Consider the following 20,498-nt stretch of genomic DNA (forward strand, 5'->3'; position numbering starts at 1 on the left):
CTTTTTCTTCACCCCTTCTTTCTGTGTTTCTCCAGTAGTCTTGATCCCATTAATTTTTGCCTTCTTTTAGCTGTTCCACCACACGATCATACTTCTGTTCCCCTCCAGACTACAAGGACTGTTTATGCAGCTCATTAATCCAGAAGAGACATCTTTAACACCTTAATGCTGCACCATTTTTTCCCTCAACTTGTAAAGCAGAACAGCCAACACTTCTTGTTTCTTCACTCTTATACAGGCTTTTTCACAAAGGTGTTCAACTTGTGATACCTCTGCTGGAGTCTCTAGGGAGCACTGCTTCAAGTTGTGCTTTTGACTATCTCATTAATTATCATCCTGAAAGCAATTTCTAAGGTTTTTTATCATATATAAAAATCTTAAGGGATCTTTTAACACGTAAAAATCTAACTACAGTATTATCAGCACAGAAACTGTGATGTACACAAAGAGCTCATGTCCCTTCCCAGTAAGTCCTTAATATTGTTCCCATAGTATTCTTTGTTAAAATGATGAACTGCATGGTATTTCCCTTAAACGTAAATTATCTTCAACACACTTAAAAGAAAAAAAGGCAGGATTCACTTTTTTGAATCTCAAAAAAAAAAAAAAAAAAAAATTAAAAAAATCAGACATTTCAGAGTTTTGTAATAGGATGAATATTACTTAGAAGGAAAAACTGTTAGTGGTTTACGCTTGGCTGAGACCCTACTGTTCTTTGTGGATCTGCCAGCCTTGGTGAGCATTCCCTAAAGGGAATGCCTCTTGAGAGTAGAAATTATCAGCCTTGTACTGAGTGCATGTCAGTTGTCCTGTGACAGCTGCACAAGTCACACTGCTTTCCTTGTGCTACTCTTTCCTTCAAACCTCTCCTTGCGGAGTCTCACAGGGATTCACTTTCTTCCCACCCAGCTCAATATATTTGAAAGTAACAGGGGAAACTGTGAAGCAAATTGGATCAGAAGTTTATTGATAATTTTACAGCCTCACAGTTTCAATGAGTATGTCAAAGAACACAAGAAAGCGCAGCTGGACTGAAGCTACCTCCTCTGGGCAGAGATGATACTCAAAGGTCAGTCAGGGCCCTCTGCACTACGTCTTTGCCCATTCTCAGGGGGTTAGCCAGCTGTGCTTAAGGCTAGCTCTGATGCATGGGAAAGCTATGAAAAGCCTTGTTGGGGATTTCTCTCTTTTGCTTAGGAGCTACTGAAGCTCAGAATCTTGCCCTTGGCCCTTGCCTGTGCCATGCTCCAGATATGCCTGTGCCTGGCCACATGCCCTGACCAGCGGAACTGACCTTGGAGTTGTTCATGACTACAGGCCTGACTGGCAAAGAGGACTGTTTGTTGGCTGTCACTGGATACTGTCACGACTGCTCCATTCTTCTTGTTTGGGTAGTGTGGGACTACACTCTTTGTGTCATCTTTGACTGTTGGCAGCCTCCCTTTGTCCTCATTTCAGTTGAGATACAGTAAATTTTCTTCTTAGTAGCTGCTACAGTGCTGTGTTTTGGATTCAGTACGAGTATAATGTTGATAACGCAGTGATGTTTTGGTTGTTGTTAAGTAGTACTTACCCTAAGTCAAGGACTTTTCAGCTTCCTAGGCTTTGCCAGTGAGGAGCTGCACAAAAAGCTGGAAGGGAGCATGGCCAGGACAGCTGGCCTGAACTGACTAAAGAGATATTCCATACCATAGAATGTCATTCTCAGTATATGAACTGGGAAGTTGGCTGGGGGAAGTGGGGGTGGCAATCGCTGTTCATGGATGGGCTGGGTATCAGTCAGTGGGTCATGAGCAATTGTATTTTGCATCACTTGTTTATTTCCTTGAGTTTTATTCCTCTCTCTTTTGTTATCTCCCTTTTCATTACAAATATTTTTATTATAATTGTTACTATTATTACATTTTATTTTATTTCAATTAATAAATTGTTTCTATCTCAACCCACAGGCTTTATCTTTTTTTCTGATGCTCCTCTCCATCCTACTAGTGGTGGTGGGGAGCAAGCCAGTGGCTGCATGGTAGTTGCTGACTTGGGTTAAATCATTACACTCTTGCAGAGCAATTTCGTCCTGCTGTTCCCTGACAACTGATCTCAGACACAGGAAAATGTTAAGCTTCCAGTAAGGGACGATGTTAATATCCTGCCTAAAAATGCTGCAGACTCAAATACCACTGAAAAATGCACGTAGTTACATTTTTTATAATACTTTTTCCTCTTGGTCAGTGACCAGGTCACCACATCTCCATATTGTATTTTGAGTAAGCACCAGCAATGCACACACTCACAATACACACCATAATGCTTCGTATGTGGATAGAAAAAAGTACCTTGCACATCTTTCAGGCAACAGAAGCTGCTCCACCAGCAACAGAGGGCACTAGGATTACACTTACAGTTCAGCTCAGCTTGAACAGTTAACTTCTCCAGCTTTTTGTTCCTGCTGAAACACTGCCTAAGTCACTAATTTTCAGTGATCTCCTCAGAGCTTGCTCAGGAGCTGCATGATCCTGACCACACACAAGGCAAAACTTACAATCTTGATTCAATATCATCATTAATATGCTAGATAGCATGTACACCAAATGACCTCAGGAGCCAATTCTTAGCCCTTAGACATAAACTATGCAATTTGCACTATGCAGAAACATAGATTACAACCCCAGCAATGAAGTGTACTATTCTTACACTGTAATACAATTTGCTATGACTACAAGAATTTGAAGAGATGGTCTCACAGTCAGCCAAGCTCACTTGGCAAACAGATCAAACAAAGCTAATCACTGCGGCAGCGGGGTTCTTGACATGGTACCTTTGCTCTAGAGACTACTACATGAACCCCAGCCCCTTGCAGCCATCAGAGAGACTTCACAAGTGATATCACAGGAAAAAATTATCATACACTAATGTGAGAATGCCTCCCATTACACTTTGTAGAAACATTGCTGCAAGTTTATCACTAGAACTAAACTAGCACCTTTGTGCATGCTGTCCTCTTTCCATGAATATGATTGGCAACCAGCACGTTCACATTTGCACTCGATATTTGGTACCAGTCATAAAATGGATACTACACAAAAGACAAAGCTTTCTTTCTCAAGCTTCAGTCATTTTCCTAAATACAAGCAATGAACAGCTCCCTAAATAGGGCACAAATAAAGAAGCACTTGCCTTAATCCACTTTTTATAGAACAAAATTAAGACAATAAGGTTTCAGAACTTGAACTTGGCAATTGTCTAGACTCATGTTCTAACTCTGATTCAAAGGAGAATAGTACAAGTCTACCTACACAAATTATACTTCCTAATTGAATTATAATGGTAAAGCAAATATTCAAATGAATAAGCAGGATTTTTTAATAAAAGCCTAACCACAGGCACTGACAATACTAACAAATTTCTGCTGGAAGTACTATCAGCATCCTGAAATGAGACATTGTTAAGCTTCATTGAACAAACTTGGCTATTTTCACATTGTTATGATAAAAATACTGCGTTTGTTACCTTTCACTTTGACCACCAGCTAAGTCTCAATAATCTCTTTAAGGGCTAAAAATTTTATGATGAATATTAAACAAGATTGTGCTGGAAAGGGTTATTTTCTCACTTAACGTAGCTTTCCATTTGACCAGCAACAAAATCCACAGGACTTTCTGAATCATATGTAGCATGATCAAGACTCACTATTGGCATTCTTTTGTTCAAATTGTAGAGCACTATTCTACAGTTGATATTCAGAAGTGTGTGGTCATATCAAGCAAGCTAGAGTGGATTTATTTTCAAACTTTATTTAAAAAAAAATTCAGATCAACAACACACCCACCACAATCTGCACTATACACACTACTTAAAACTTAATTGAGTTTTCAGATCTTTTAGAAAAGAAATGGACAGTTACCGGATGCAGTACCTCCTGGTTCTGACTGATAAGATTAAATGGAAGTTAAATAAAAATAAAATAGTTGAAACAAAAATAGCAACACTACCTATTTAAAGATAGATATGACTATACTCCAAATTTTAAGATGATTTTAATCTAAAAGATTACTTGTCATGGTAATTGGACGTGGCCCAAATTGCTATTAAAGCTTAATGCACTCAGTGATGCTGAGCAGGATTGCTCCTTCCAGCAGCAGTGAGGATACAGACAAATTTAAAAGACTTACATTAGAGTAGTCTGTATCTTAAAAGTTCATTTAATGATGCTCCTAGTCTCATTAAAAGCATCTAATGCCATAAAATTTCTGACCTTAGTATTTTTTCTCAAGTTTTTCTGAAGACTTATGTGAGAAATTAATAGGATTTTGTAGCTCTGGGATACTGTAACAGTTTTATAGCCTCTTATATGGCATTAAGGTCTTGATTCAGTTTCCCACACAAGCATCCAGTGCTGCTTGAGATGCTGCAGCAAATCCTGGTCCATAAGTCTCAGGTATCACAGGATACAGGTCTCACATGGGTGAAATTAGACTTATCCTTTCATGGTCTTGCTTGGGACAGAAAACGGAAGAGACAGATCCTTAAATCTGTTACCCTCCCCTCAAATACTGAAGGAATTTGAATATGCTTCAGGAAGTGCCAATGTTTTTAAATATCTAAGCTGGTAAATAAACAGAGAGAGAGAACAAAGAAAAAGGAATTTGAACAGGCCTTAGCTCATTTGGTTATATGCTGTGTAAAAATTAAGGAGACTCCCTACAGAACTGCATTACACAATATTACGCTCTAGTTAGTCATCAGAATGCGCATGATTACCAACTTTAGTTTCAGAGTTTAACTGACATCCCCACAGATAAAAGAATAAAAAATATGTATTTACACAGAGATGTCGGAGCCTTTTCAGTTATGAAATGGAGATCACATGCCAGTAACATTAAGTACAGGGAGTCCACAAATCTACTTTTAACTTCCATGGATTTATGCACAGCTATGGGAGATAGGAATAACAAATGAACTGCAATGGCTCCTGCCCTCTTTGAGAGTTATGTAAACTAAGTTGATCAGCTTATTGAAAGTAGGCACACTGAAAACGTGAAGTCACTCAAGTTATGCTAAGACAGAAACTATGGACTGAAATAGGTTGATCTATCAGTCATACCCACAGTGCTTTTTTTGGGTTGTGCACTATCTATATACAACTTTCTGCATTAGGGAAGTTCATTAAATACATCAAAGATAACAGGCTGAATATCAGAAAGGGCAAAAAAATTAATTAGTTCCAAGGATTGGTTATTAACACAATGCACGTGGGCATAATGCACAGACTTTTCTAATATGTCCATAATGGTTTTTCACTTTGTGGATCTTCTCACAGGGGCATGAATGACAGGTCATAGTTGATTTGGTAAAAATTTTAAGCCACCAGAACTGCTGCTAGCCAAGAAGCACCTAAGATGTTGAGGAACACCTGGGCATGCTCGCTCTTCAACCCTTAATCAAAAACAACAGTCAAACAAAAGAAAAGAACTGCATTGTTGATCTACATGCAAAATGCCAGTCACGTTGAACCAAATATTACTGCATAAAGAGAGCAAATACTATGGCAAAAGATTACAGCAAGGAGTCTTGATAGGCCAACACAGAGTCAGTCCAGCTGCTTGTAACACTGGTTTAGGCAGCATAAAGGATGCTCTTCCTGCAGCTACCATACTGTAGGAAGAGAGCATCCTTTGCTTCCCTGCTCTTTTGTTCTTAGAGCAGCCCACCAATCTTCAGTGACAGGCTTCTGCTTTGATCACGAGCAGGTTTAGAGACTGGAAAGCCACCAGCAGTGCTGACGACTTTGATGGTAATACACTGGGACACCGGTCACTTCCATTCAGCTATTGTTGGTATTGGATCTCTGATGCTTACAAGCAGCTTCTACTGCAACAGTAATCGTAGGAATCACTAAACAGTGACCAAATGCCATCATTAACCTTTTTTTTAATCCTGACAAATGCAAGACTGATTGAGTTGCAAAGTAAAATTGGATCCCTCACAAATAGTCCTATGAAGCACATCTAAGAATACTTTAAAAGGGCATATGTTGGAATTAATTAAACAAATCAATACTTTCTCTGCTAGTCTGTATACAGCTTCAAACACATCTGTGTCTGCCGCTGGCAGAAAAATAATATTTGTGTGTGCTGAGAGGAATGGATTAAAATGCAGAAGACTAGTGAGGAGGACTGTAAATTGCTCAAGTGAACTTGCAGCTGGGAATAACCCTTTTAAACTTGTGTAAACAGTAGGCCAGTGATTCCCTAGCATTGGACCAAAACATAACAGTGCCTGCATCTCCACTTGAATACCTCTGCCTGGGTACTGCTTCAGGGATCCACCAGTTTACTCTTTACATTCTAGCTGCAGGTTTGTGGTTGTTCCAGCTGCCTGCCAGTGTCAACTTATACTGTGTGGCATCATGTTCAGAGCCACAGCAGAAAGAAACTCTTAAGAGGTGATGATGGTGACTCCTCACAGACTGACATCTGAAATGAAGCTGGTATTTGTTCTAGCTAGGCTGTAGCTCCAGAGCTAATGTCTGCTGTGCACTATGGAGTGATGTATGACATATGGAATTATGAAGATCTATCAGCCCCAAAGGGGCACAACTCTGCACTCCTCTCAACTCAGTCATTACTTCCCATGGGCATTTGACAGAGGTTATCGAGATGTTCTTTTGCTAAATGAAGGCTTATAAGAAATAAGTGAAACATGCTTCAAAAACAGCGATGTGGGTTCATCACTCCTCTCTGTCAACAGCATCCTGCAGTGCGGAAGCTCACAGAAAGAATACTTTGCCCATCCCTGCCCTCAAAAATTTAACTCTAAGCTTCACTAATCAGAGAGTTCCTAATGAAAGGAACACAGGAGCTATCAAAATAGCTCATACAAGTGCTACATCTAATCCAGCATGCTGTCTGTTCATTAGCCTGTAGCAGATGGTTTGACAGAAGGTGCAAGAAATTAGTCAGTGGACAGTTCTGGATCGGGAAAGAGTCTTTCGAATTGTTCCAACTAGTTTGCTTATATTTTGAAGTGCAAGGATTTACAGCAGAAAGGACTTCAACAATACTGAAGTAATTTATATATCATATGCATATATTACATTTAAGCATCTAATCTTTTGTTGTTGAAATAACAGCATCTTCTCACTGTTCTCATATTTTTATCAGTTAATTACACAAACTAATGACACATCTTCTAAAAAGAACTTCTTGCATCCTTGAAGTTTTTTGACTTTATTACACAGCCTTTAGTCTTTCATCAAAAAGGGTAGACAGAACACACAATTCCCTTTCCTCATAAAGCCTACTATTCTGTATACAGTTCTAAGTGGAATAATTTGAAAAGTGCCAATATTCTCAATCTTACTCTACATGGTAGATTTTCCAAAGTCTATTTATCATTGCTGCCAATCTCTGACTTCAATTTCTACACTCTTTCTTGACTGCAAATAGCTGCATGTAACCAGAGATCTTCATGTCTTTTCTGACAACTAATTCATATGGTTGGGTCAGGAAAAAAGTAATTTTGGGGCCTAGCTTATCTATGAAGTCATCAACACAGATGAATATTTACTCTGATGTCCCAACAGTGTATATGTATTTTATTTTATTCCTTTTTCTGACAAAGTAGATCCTAATATGTGTCAACATTGAATTTCACACAACACAAACTTACTCAGAATCTTCTGTAATTTCCATTAAGCAAAGTAACCTGCCATCTGCAATCATATCAACAGTAACTTTTCATCCAGCACAGTATCACAGTACTCTATCAACAGGCAGTAGTTTACTATTGCCTTTTGCACTCTTTTTCAAACACAGTTTTTATGATAATAAAATGTTAATCTATAGCTTTAATCTACTCTAGCCACTACTGTAATAAATACAGCCCCACAAACTGTGTACAAAGAACTACCTACCACAGCAATGCTCGAATATGGCTTACACAGCATATTAAGGATTTACAACAATCACCTATGTGATTTACATAAGTCTTTGAAAACAACAGACAATGAGCTCAGCCATTTCCTCCTTTCCCTCACCTTTTATTAGTAGCAGAAATTAGGAGTAATAATATTACAGATTGTTTCTGACATCATTTACATGCTGCCCCTTCTCAGGTTGATTCAGTGGCCTAAGGACCATCAGACTTTCATCAGTCACAGATTGGTTCTAGAGTCCTGGAGGTAGCACTGTGGATCCTCCCAAGGGATGGGGAACATAATCAGATTGTTCAAAGAATGGAGACTCATATGTGAATAGCTGGACTGTATATCCTCTTACTATATATTTCAAAGCTAGGTATTAGCATGTGAATTATTAGACAAGAATTATTAAGGGAAAAAGGACTCCACAACAACACTTACAAGGCAGAGGAAAGAAAGTAGCGATAGGAAAAAGACAGCATAGGAATCACTCAAGACAATGAAAAATAGCCAGCCTCAGCAACCTTCTCCTTCTGCAGTGTTTGTCTCCACTGGTAGGTTTGACCATACGAACTAAGGAAATCTTAGTCTTTTCCATTTTTATAATAATCAAATGCAATAACAAAACCACCCACAGTCTTAAAATATGCTTACAAATTTAAATTGTAATTTCACTCAGAAATTCAGTGGAAAGCTGGCAAAAGCCAATCATGTCATCATATTAAATACCTGTACTTACAGAGAACTTTGTGCACTGTGCAATCTGTCAGAGATAAGAATATGATTTTGACTGTTCCTTTCGGCCTCTTATTTGTGTAAACTGCATTAGCACTTGCAGCTAAAATCCAGTGAAGAATTCAGATTAAGACAGTCTTGCTTCCCCATCCCCCCAAAAAAGAGAGAAAATAAGAAGGTGATCCCCCCCCAAACTATAGCTTTTGGTCTCTGAGGTTGTATTTTATTAAAATACAAAAATAGGAACCTTAAGCTATACATGCACAAGAATTCAAGCTGGTTTGTTGCTAGTTGATGCTATTAAAAAAGCTCAAAACCAAATCTAACCCATAACTATGTCCCTGCAGGAAGTATTTCTTCCTCTGGACCTTACTTCCAGCCCAGCAATCTTCAGTCATTTCCTCAGGACAAAAATATCTACACAGCCTCCTCCGAGGACCAATAATCTTCTAAATAACATCACTAACAAATTGGTATTTGCATAAGCCTGTACAGCTTTAGCTCCCTAAAAACCTTTTACCAGAGAACAAAAGACTGCACAAGAAGCCAGGCCAAGCACCAAACCCCAGCTCTCCATACTGCTCACCACTCATCTTGCCCTTGGACCTGAATTAAGTCTCTCTGCAAGAGAGCTACTCCAGACTGAGGTCAGCTTAGCAACATGTCCAGGTCCAGACCTGTGGCCATAGTGGTACAGAAGTAGCCACTGAGGACTGACTTCTGCTGGAGGTAGACCTACACTTCTCCATCTACCAACCTTTACCTGGTCTGCACCTTCTGACTTGCTGTCTCCTTCCTCCTCTTTGTTATATCTCAAAAACTGCTCCAGTTGGATCATAGCTTCCTTGAGGGTAACTGAGGCTCTCTCCTCTTTTTGGAAATGTTCAGTCTGACCCAAAAGACAACAGTCAGGGCTAAATATATGATGGCAGTGTTTTCACACAAGACACAGTAAGTATACAAAGATGGAAAAAAATTACGTATTTTTACATTCTGACATTAGTAAGCATTTTATGAACTGCAAGAGCAATGTAAAGTAATTATTTTTGTTCTGAAGGGCATCTGCCTGTGTTCTCATTAGACTACTGTAAACAGTAGTCTAGCAAGTGCTTTTGCTTGCCATGCTTAGAGTGGGGAAGAAATACCACTGCAGCATTACTAAGCTATGTGGTGATAGAAAGTCCTTGATGTATAAATCTTCCAGTATTGTTCCTAAGCAGGGAAAAGGACATACAAAATTCTCACGTGGTTTTGACACTGTTTGGATATACTTCCAAAGTTTTTTTTCTTCTCAAGAGACAAACTTTGAGAAGTGAAGATTCAGGCCTAGGTAATTTACACCTAGCAAATCAGTTACAGCTAACAAATCATACAATAAAATGAAAGAAGATATTAATAAAGTCAGCTTGACACCAAATAGAATAATGCAGACTCTTTTGAAGAATGTATTCAAATGACTAGATGCAGAGGTATATGCTGTACTTCTACTGGGACACTCATGATTTTCAAAAGGTTTTACCTGCCTTCATTTCTCTTTTCCCATAAATGGTAATTTCTCCTCCTTTATGCTTTATTATGCTCTTCTTTCATCCTATCTCTATCCAAACCTCACACCTCCAATGCCTTCATATTAAACTATCAATTTTCCTTAAATTAGAAATTACATTTATTTTTACGATCTTTGCTTTTCTTTTTCTCTCTCTCTTCAGGATTTCACTTCTCATCTCCTGTTTTTACAGTAAGACTAAACTCTTGAGACTGTTCAGCATGTACAATAGCATACTTCAAAGTACTGCAAGGTTTAATTGTGATTAATCATTATTGACAGAAAATAATTTTCAATTCTTCTTTCTGCAATTGAAGAAACAATATATTGACTTTTAATTTGTTATAGGATAATTTCCTATTTGCATGGTATGGATTAATTTCAAGATGACTTCTGTAATATGACTTTCAGACAAGATTGCTAAATGACACTGCAACAGGCCAGAACTGAAATAACATATCATAAAATCCACCCCTACTTAAACTGAGTCAAACATCGTGTTCGAGTATGTGACTCCACAAGTATTTCTAGTAAGGTAAGCAGGAGCTTTATATTTACAGTATATGTTAAAGCTATTATTCTTGACAGGTGACGCAATCCTACATGTGACTCCACACTCCTTGTACAAACTCTTGCAGACATTAAGCTGTAAAATATACACTCATCAAAATGTCTTGCCTGAATAAACTGTAGCTATTATTGCTTTCAAAATATCCATGAAACCTTAGATTTTATGAGGGGGAAATAAGTGGGTCTGATATTCATTAAAAATAGGCCAGTACTTTTAGGAGTCTCCAACTGACACTAGGCATTACAAGAAATATTATCTAGTTTCAGCACATGTTTTCAACTTTTCATACACAAGTAATTTTCTTTTTTGAGATATATCTCTTTAAGGAGAGCATCAGAATCCCAAGTGTTGCAGAATAATTAAAATACAGATTTCAGCTCTGCTTTGCTAAAGCTAAGAAGCTTATGTGATCACGAGGTTTGCGAACATCTCTCTCTTCCCCTCCCAATAGTTTTCAACCACTTGGTAGATAATACTGATTTTTGACAGGATAGCAACCTCAAAGGTAGTTAAATTGCTACATGCTTTACAGAAACAGATGGCCAAGTGAAGAACATGTTTCTGACAAACAGCTCCAATAAATGCTCTGAATGAGATAAAGGGTGGAATGTGGATTCACATCATATTACAAATTAGCAGAGCCCGCATGGAGAGAAACCTTACCACTCCTTCAACATAATAAAACCATTGATCATAACCATCAGATGAACCCTAAGATAAAAATTCAGAAGAAAATGAGCTTTACTAACTCCAGGTTTCAAAAAAGGACACACTTGCTTTTAATGGTGACCACAGTTAATCAGGAAAAAGAAGAAATAGGCAAATACAATATGAAAAATGCAGATGATGTTATTTTATTTTTAATTTTGAATCTTCCAATAAAGATTGTCTAATGAAAATATTAATAGGCAAAAAACCCTCTCTCTCAGAACATGTATTGCTACAAATATCCCAAAAGAGCAATGCATACAACTTTTTATGTATATAAAATGTAGAATTTTAAGGTACTGAAAATGTTCCTTTAATAGTAACAAAGTTGAAAGTGCATCTATAAACTAATCAGACCCATTAAGTAATTTCTGAACAATTTTTAGTATATAGCTTTCCTTCTAACTCGTTTCAGAGCTCATCAGGCTGTGAGGGAATTAAAATAAAGTGAGACTGATGAATTCGGTGAAGTCTGTTAAAATTACTTATTAAGCAGCAATGTATGGAACTACCCACCTAAGAACAGTCTACGCAGCTATATAACAATTAAAAACAATAATGTTACTTGTTTGTCTGTCATTTTATCCTCAGTGCCAACACTAACTGCAGCATCATTTGTGGTATTTCATCATATGTAGAGAGGATGAAGTCACGCTCTTGCCCAGTAATATTAAGGTTGTCAGTCTCAACAAGCAATCCTGTTTCTACTGCAGGAGAAAATCAGCTTGCTTTCTGAAAGTATCAGTTTTTATTTTCTTTATCCTAAGTACAAAAGTATGCAGCACTTTTTCCAAAGAATAACAGAATCTATTAAAAATATTTTCGGTTTTGCATGGAATTAGATTTTTAGTAAAGACATTTGAAGGAAAATACTAAACAATACAAAGGATGTAGTAGCTGATTTCACAAATTGAAAAAAACCCCAAAACTACCAAAACTCCACTGTGTTGATTTTCATGCAGTTTGACAGGTATACATACAATGATCACAGTGAAAGTCCTGCAGTTAATGAATGTAGGTGTTATGTCTCCAAATAAGGCCTTCCACAAGTTGAGACAAAGATTCTTTATCAGGGATCTATTGTGCAAAAAGCCTATCTTTGAAAACCAATTTCTATCTAAATAAGAATACAGCTATTATTTAATTTAGAAAACAGCAATATCCTATAGCACTGATGAATGTCTTCCACTCCCTTACATACATAGCATCCAGAAAAGTTCCAGTCCTACTACAGAGAGGTGCCCCAGCTTGGAATCCCATGCTACATTTATATGCCCTGTCATGACCTGGTATGAAGGTCTTGCAATTGCTGCTCTAAGAAAACCATGTACTATGATGCAAAAAATAAAATAAATCCACATCCTAACAATCACTCATTTACAATGATGACTGACACTTGTATTTAAACTCCTTTCAAAGCGCTCTAATTATCTGTGCTCTTACACAACTGAAAGAAAACAAAAAGCTAGCATGGGCTAATATTTTATAGATACTAGTAACACTATTTGTAATATCATACATATGCTTTGCTCCAGTTCATTTAAAAATATGAGAGATTTATGAGAATCTTTTTTTCTTAAGTACAAATTTCCAAGAATTGAGTCTTAAGTATAAGAGTAAACACCTACTATGTTTTTATCTCTGCTTTTAGACATTTGTCTAAAACATCTAAGGAGATTTCTTGGTTGACATAGATCATATAACAAAAAGTCAATGAAAGCTATGATTTTTACCAAGGCTATATTGGGAAAGCAGCTTCAATTACCAGGGACAGAAATCCAGGTTTTAAATTTAGTTCTCACCTCCTGTGACTGCAGTCACCAGAAATTCTCCAGCCTCACACTGCCATCTATAGCAGCCTCATGCTTGCAGCAATGATGCAAGCAGTGATGAGAACAGAACGTGTGGTCATGTTGCAAATACAAAGCATTCTGTGAAAAATGGGTTTGGATCATACATTAGTACAAATATTAGCAACCAATCACTTAAACTAGTTGAGTTGTCATCGGATTAACACAGCAGCCTACTGGCTTCTAGTCTAAGAGAGGTAAGCCTCGAGTAGGAGCAATAGCACTCCTTTCAGGGCCAGTCTGGCATACATATGTAAATCATGGATTTCTTTATTGAAAAAAAAAAATGTAGAGGCATCCATCTCACACAGAGGCTGAAGGAACACTGATTTGGAACAGCACTATCTGCAATTTCAATCAATGTTAAAACACCTAAGTTCCCAAACATAGTGTGGAGCCCGCCAGGAGCTCATGGTAGGTACCGAAGAATTTCACCATTTCAAAACCCTCCACAGAGCTGCATGGGAAATCTATAAAGTTCAGAAAAAAATTCGTAAGCAATAATATAATGAAATTTATGCCTAGACTCTCAGATATTCACTGAATAATACTGAATGGTGCCATTCTACCACACAATGACAAGTTCATAAATACATACTCACACAGCACGTAACTTATTCTTACCAGAAGCCATCGATATCAAGAATCTAACAGTATTCAGATGTAGACTCTTATAATAAATGGGAAATGATAAGCATCCCACATTCAAGATGATACTGATACTGGGATTGAGCAATATTCAGAAACAGACTGTAGTACAACAATGCTATTTTTCCCCCCACTTTAAAGTCAACCCACAGCTCGGGAGCCTCAAGTAAGTATGTATCAGGCTAGACGGTCATTTCAGATGTCTTTGTTGTTTGTTCACGCTGTTTATACATAAGAGTATATATATATGTATATATATATACACTTGAGTACTCACTGGGACAGCTGTTTAGCTGTTGGAACACAAAACTTCACAAGTTTTCCTAGTCCAAAAATAAAAGGCCTAATTAGCAAGTACAGGCCCGGTCTCTATGTCAATTTCACAGAAGCTGAGAGATACACAGCCCAGCCTATCCTCCAAACTGGTGATAATAGCATTCTCTGAGAAGCAGTCTCTGTTTCAGACCTTGTTCCAACACAAACATAAAAGGAATCTGCAACTGGGCAGGTTTCACATCCAGATGAGTGTTGTCACCACTACAGTTCAAACTATAAACCTCTTTTTCCTGAATGTCACATTAGCGCCATTCCTTGAAACTGGTGGAACATATTTGTCCTGAGTCTGTAAACAGTCTGGCAACAAGCAAGCAAATAAGACACCTGCATAAACTAGATGCCCCCCAAATTAACCACAGATCTAAACTGGTTACTTATATCAGCAACAAGTATGTCCAAAATTATCATAATTATGCATAATAACATCTGAAGAGGCTATTAAATATTATGCAGATTTTAAGCCAATTCCAAACTACAAAGCACCAGATTCACCTTGAACATGGGATGCAAATTATCTCACATTTGTTCTTACAGTTCCCTCCGAAGCATCTTTTATTAGTCATTGTCACAGACCCCAGGTTTAATTTAGCACAGCTATTCCAACATTCAGTCCTCTGGGCCATAAAACTGAAAGCGTATGAGCTGCATTATGAAATTCTGTCCTATAACAATAAAGTTCAAGCTAGTGATAGCCTTTCTGTATGCACTACAGTAAGCAAACCATTCATGAGTCTAACAAGTGCATTCCTGTTTTTTTGTCCAAATTCAAACTGAAATTTATTATACGAATCACTGCTACCAATATCTGCTTGCAGACCTATGATGACCTCCTCTTCTGAGATTTTGATCTTAACAGTCCAAGATAAACTGTCATTCTCAAATACTGCCAAATCAAACAAAAGCCTTTATACTCCCCCAATAAAGGTTTATTTTATAGAAGTGTAATGTGACATTAATTTATTTATTTTACCATATGACATGCTAACAGGAAATGCTAACTGGGAAAAACATAAATGGACTAAACACTCAACTTTTTGAAACAGAAAATATCATTTTTAAAGCCCTAAAATGTTTGTAGTGGTAAAATTTAAAATCTCAAATACATAATCTAGAGTTCAATGAGCCTGCAGAAGAGATTTATAAATGTCAGGAATATCTAAGACTCACACAGGCATTACAGGGCTAAATAAAATAATATAAAACAACACCATAAAAAAAACCCCAACCCCCCAAAAACCGCCAAACATACGATTGATTTCTTCCTGAATGGAAGCCCATCACAATTAACACAAGACAATAAGTACATGAGGTGTTCCCATCATTATAAAATAGCAGCTGTTATTTGAAAAAGCAAGTTAAATTATTTATCAAAGAATTCTAAATATCATCAAATTCAGTGCAGCCAGTCATTCAAATGGCTTCTAATAAATTATTTGATATGGCTCTAATGAAAACCATCAGTTATTCAGTAGCATTAGCTATTAAGCAGCATCATACTAATGTTTTGAAATTTTACTCAGACACATCTAGAAGTGACATACTATAAGTCACACTACAAATGCTTTTGAGATACTATCAGCATCATCCAAGAATTTATGCAAATTAAAAACCAAATAATTTCGACAGTCATATGTCATGGTGGATAACATGCAAATTTTTATTCTGCACAGCCCAAAATTTGCCTGCTGGACAAAAAAAAAAAGGTGCTCACATAATTTCCCACATCAACAGCATCATAAATATAAACCTAGGCTTCTCCAGACCATTAAACAATACCTACACATAGTACAAAGGCAACTTCTCAGTAATAACAGGTTGCACTGTATTGTTCAAGGCACATCCCTTCTCTAGGAAAATCTATTTCAAGACTAAAGCCATAAAGCTTTCCTTCTACTAAAATGAGTAGACACACTGTCATTCCAAGAGCCTATGTGACACTGTTGATGGTGAAAAGACTCTAGCAAAAGTTGGGAGCAAACTGTCTCAAATTGAGAGATGGGTAAATTATTTGAGACATTTTTGTGATTTTAGAAAAACACCAACAAATAGTTTTCATAAGGTGTTTATACATTTTAAATTAATATGCTAATGCATTATGACCCATGTTCAAATAAAAAGGAAATGTTAAGCAAATACTTGGGAAGAATAAATTTCCAATTTATGAGAATAAAATCTAGCAATCATACTTAAAATGATGTCACTAAACAACCAGTTGTTTGGTCCAAAACACTAGCATGGTTTCTGCTAGCTTCCAGAACTACAGATGTACATGACTATGATCACCCGTGGATGGATGTGAGGTGCACAGTGGCAGGATAAGAGGAAACACAAATTGCAAAACAGCAAATTGCCAAAAGATTTAAAAACAAATCACCACAAAGGTGGTCAGACACTGGCACCACCACAATCACAGAGACTGTGTAATCTTCATTCTTGGAGATACTCAAAATTCACCTGGACAAGGTCTGAGCAACATTATACAACTGGACTTGCTTTGATTGTTGGGGCAGGACTAGATGGCATCCAGAGGTCCTTTCCAATCTAAAACACTCTATGCCTCAGTGCTTTTTCCTTAAAGTTTCTTTCCTTATTGGAGATGTAATTTTCCATTTGCATTTACAGTTAATTTTACACAAGTTTCCCATATATCTGTAGTGCCTTTAAAATAAAAATAAGAATTCGCCTTTGTGAGCAATCATGATTACACATTCCGTGCAATAAGACCCATTTGTTTCATGGTAGTTCTGTCACCAGAGTCAGCTGAGATACAGTAGCTAAAACGAAAGCAAAATATTTATTTACAAAATAATAAACAGCTCTGATAGTTGCAGCTCATTATTACTCCTTCAGTCTGCATCACCCACACGTTGCAGGCATTCCAGAGAGAAGCGACCGGGCAGAAAATGAAGGAAACGGGCAGATCAAAGAAGCTCGAGTGACCCTATAAAAAGTATTGCATGAATTAGGTGGGCACGTACATAAGACCTCGTGTCTCACACTGAAGACACACTGCGGAGGACAACGCCATGAGTACCTTTGTTGACATGCTTAAGGGGTGACCTTAAAGAAGATACCGTGAAAGCATCCTGTGTGCACCTGTGGATATTAACCGTCCCACAGCTGCCTGTACCAATGAAACATTTTTTTCCTCTAAAAAATGGCTTAAAAAAACCCGACCCCCAAACCACATCACAACACGAGGCCTCCAGAACCAGTTTCTTCCCCACTCCTTAAATAAGAACCGTGCTATTTTTAAGACGCATTGTGATGGGAGGCACATCTAAAAATAAGTTCGTTGGCGCTCGGCGGGCCAAGTGTCGCTCCCCACGCCCGTCCCCGGCAGGGCAGCCGGCCCGGTCCCCGTGGCCGCCGCGGGCGGGGAGGGGGCCGGGGCGGCAGGTGGGGCGGCGGCTTTGTCTGCGATCGGGCGCTGAGCGGCGGCGGCGGCGGCGTCAGGGCGTGCGGCCGCCGGCTGGCGACTGGGCTCCGCGAGGGAGGCGGAGAGGGGGGCGGCGGAGGGGAAGGGGGAGCCCCCACCTCACCAGCATCCCCGAAACTTTCCTCCGGGCCGCCGCGACGGAAGAGGCGCCGCCGCCACAGCGAACCCCCGGAGCGGAGCCGGGGACCGCCCGGTGTCCCCGCCTCTCTCCTCGCCCGCCGGGGCGCGGCCGAGCGCCGCCTCCGCACTCCGGCCGCCCGCCATCCGTCGGGGACACGCCGAGCTCAGCCGCCCGCTCCCCTCCCCGCGCCGCGCCGCCGCCGCCCGCTCACTCACTCACTCACCCGCGCCCGGCAAGCGCAGCCACCGGCGCCTCCTTCTCTCGCGCCCTCCCTCCTGTCAAGTTGAGCCCGGCCTCCCTCCCTCCCTCCCTCTGGCCCCTCCTTCGCCACCGGGAGCCGCCGCCACCGGCTGGGCCCTCCCCCAGTGCAGCCGGGCACCGCCCCGGTCTCACCTGGGTCCGGCCGCCGCCGCTGCCGCCGGGGGAGCGGGGGAAGAAGGGGAAGGCGGAGGCGGCTCCGGGCAGTCCCAGCCAGCGGCAAGATCGCGCCGCTCCGCCCGGCGCTCCCTGGGCTCCTCCCCGCCGGGACGCCCCGGGAGGCGAGGGGGGCAGTGGGCCGGGCTGGGCCGGGCCGGGCGCGGGGCGGGCACGGCGGGCGCGGCTGCGTTCTGCCCCTCGGTGACACACGGAGCGACCTCGGCGTCGCGACAGGAAAGCGAGGCAGCTTTCCGGGGAGAGGCGGCCGGGATCACGCCGCTCTCTGGGGAGGAGATGGCAGGAGCCCGGCGATGGGGCTGTGGAGCCCGACTGGCAGCGCCCGGAGCGGCTGCAGGCCGGACGAGTTCCCTCTGTGTCACACGATCCCAGCGCCGCTCTCCGCAGCGAGTGTCCCGGGTCGGATAACCCCGCCCGGCAGGAGAGATGCTCGGTGTGCGAACCAGAAAAGAGGGTATAAAACAGAAGTTTTTCGGCGAAAAGGCAGTGCCGGTATCACCTGATAGCAGAGAGGTCGTAAACTGAAGTCCTGGTTGGAGTGCGGGTCTAAAATGAGCCGGAAAGGGTTAAGCAAAATCCGAAAAAGGAGAAGCTGCAATGAGTGCCCTGCGCTGTGATCGGGAGGAGCAGAAACGCGGTTTCGCTGCTGAGAGGCATCCCGGGGGGACAGCACTCCATTAGCTGCTCGCTGAGGGGCTGCTAAAGGATGGGGGTTTAATCTGCAGTGTCAGGTAACTTGCAAGGTGACAGTATATGTGAAAGAAGTCAACGAGGAAAGACTTAAACCTGTTCATGTTTCTTTAGATCACTTGTAATAATACTGAGGAATAAAGGTAGGAATGCAGACAAGTTGTGAGTATGTTATTCTTATAAGGGTGAATGTGTTTGCTTGGGAAATAAGAAGTTTATCAGCTGTAAGATACCAAGATATATATCAACTTCCACTCGGCTTTAGGCAAATAGGCTTGTAAAAGCAGGTTGGTGTCTTTTTCCTGCAAGAAACACACTATTCCTTAAGCAGCATAGCTGATGAGGCCTGGTTGCTTAGGGGGGGATGTTCGTTCTCCCCATTTACTTCCACTGAATCTTCTGCATCTCCTCCTTCTGCCAAAGTCACCTCTAGTTTTTACCAACTGTGTCTGTGTCTGTGCTGGGCTGACAGCCATGTACAGAGCTGTCAAGAGACATGTCATTACTCTTTCCAAATTAGTAAGAGGCTCAAGTAAAACTGTAAAATTAGTGGAGAGACTAATTGGGGTGTCTCTTCTACTCTGAGTTCTCATGAAATTTCAAAGCATATAGTGTCATTGAGATTTGTATCACAATTCTCCGCTTGACTTGTGAAACCGGTAAAGGCTTCAAAATTTGTGAGGGGCTTTTGCTGACAGGCAAAAGGACAGAATAACAAAATAGTCAGATAAGCCCCGCGTTGTTTTGAATTGATTCCAGGCTAAAACTGGACCATGTATGACTCATGTTAGTTTGTTGTCCACTATAAAGCGTATGTTATATTGTAGTTAGACACCTGTGTGGAAACTAAATTATTGTGTGAAATAAAACATATAGGAATTAGTTTTGCATTTAAAACACTTGAATCTCAGTAATTATGAATGGGAATTCTTTATCCAACAAGGATGTATCTAACAGGGTGTCACAGGCTGGTGAAAAAGTAGGTATTGTTGTCTATACATCATCCATACACCATCTGTGCTGTGCATTAATTGCCAGGCAGCACAGAGCCATTAGGGGAGAGTGGGGTAACAGACCTCCGCCTGCCTTTTAGTGCTCTTGGCATTCTGCAGTGCAAGCTCTTAAATGCTTTGGGTCAATGTCAGAGTGTTCAGAGTGAGGAGGTAACACTGTTTTCTGTACCATCAGCTACTTCACTGCTTCACCCTTCCCTAAAATCTCATCTTTGATGCTCTGTAGGAAAACTGTGTGATAAATACCTATACACTTATATACTGAGAATCAGTATTCCCCTTACTGTCGGTTCACGTTTTCTGTTCCTTTTCGTGATTAATCAGCTTTACGGTGTTCCTCATTGCATCCCTCTACTCTGCACAAGGTCAGTTGTTTGGTCTGGAGGCATCTCATCTACAGCAACTGGTATCTTGGGGATTATTTTATGAGAAAAATCAGAATCTTCATTTTAGATTTTGACCTTTATAGCAATTCATTAATGAAGGTAAGT

General features: G+C 40.2%; 1 protein-coding gene across 2 annotated transcripts in view; it reads right to left on the bottom strand.

The window, feature by feature from the left end:
- FRY (FRY microtubule binding protein) overlaps positions 1-18,168 on the bottom strand; it is a 236,195-nt gene extending 218,027 nt beyond the window's left edge. For both annotated transcript variants that reach the window (XM_032678002.1, XM_032678001.1), the window contains exon 1: positions 18,093-18,168. The gene's annotated coding sequence lies outside the window, so the exon portion shown is untranslated. The remainder of the gene's footprint in view (positions 1-18,092) is intronic.
- Positions 18,169-20,498: the final 2,330 nt, after the last annotated feature.

Source organism: Chiroxiphia lanceolata, chromosome 2 (assembly GCF_009829145.1).
Source record: "Chiroxiphia lanceolata isolate bChiLan1 chromosome 2, bChiLan1.pri, whole genome shotgun sequence".
Lineage (NCBI taxonomy): Eukaryota > Metazoa > Chordata > Aves > Passeriformes > Pipridae > Chiroxiphia > Chiroxiphia lanceolata.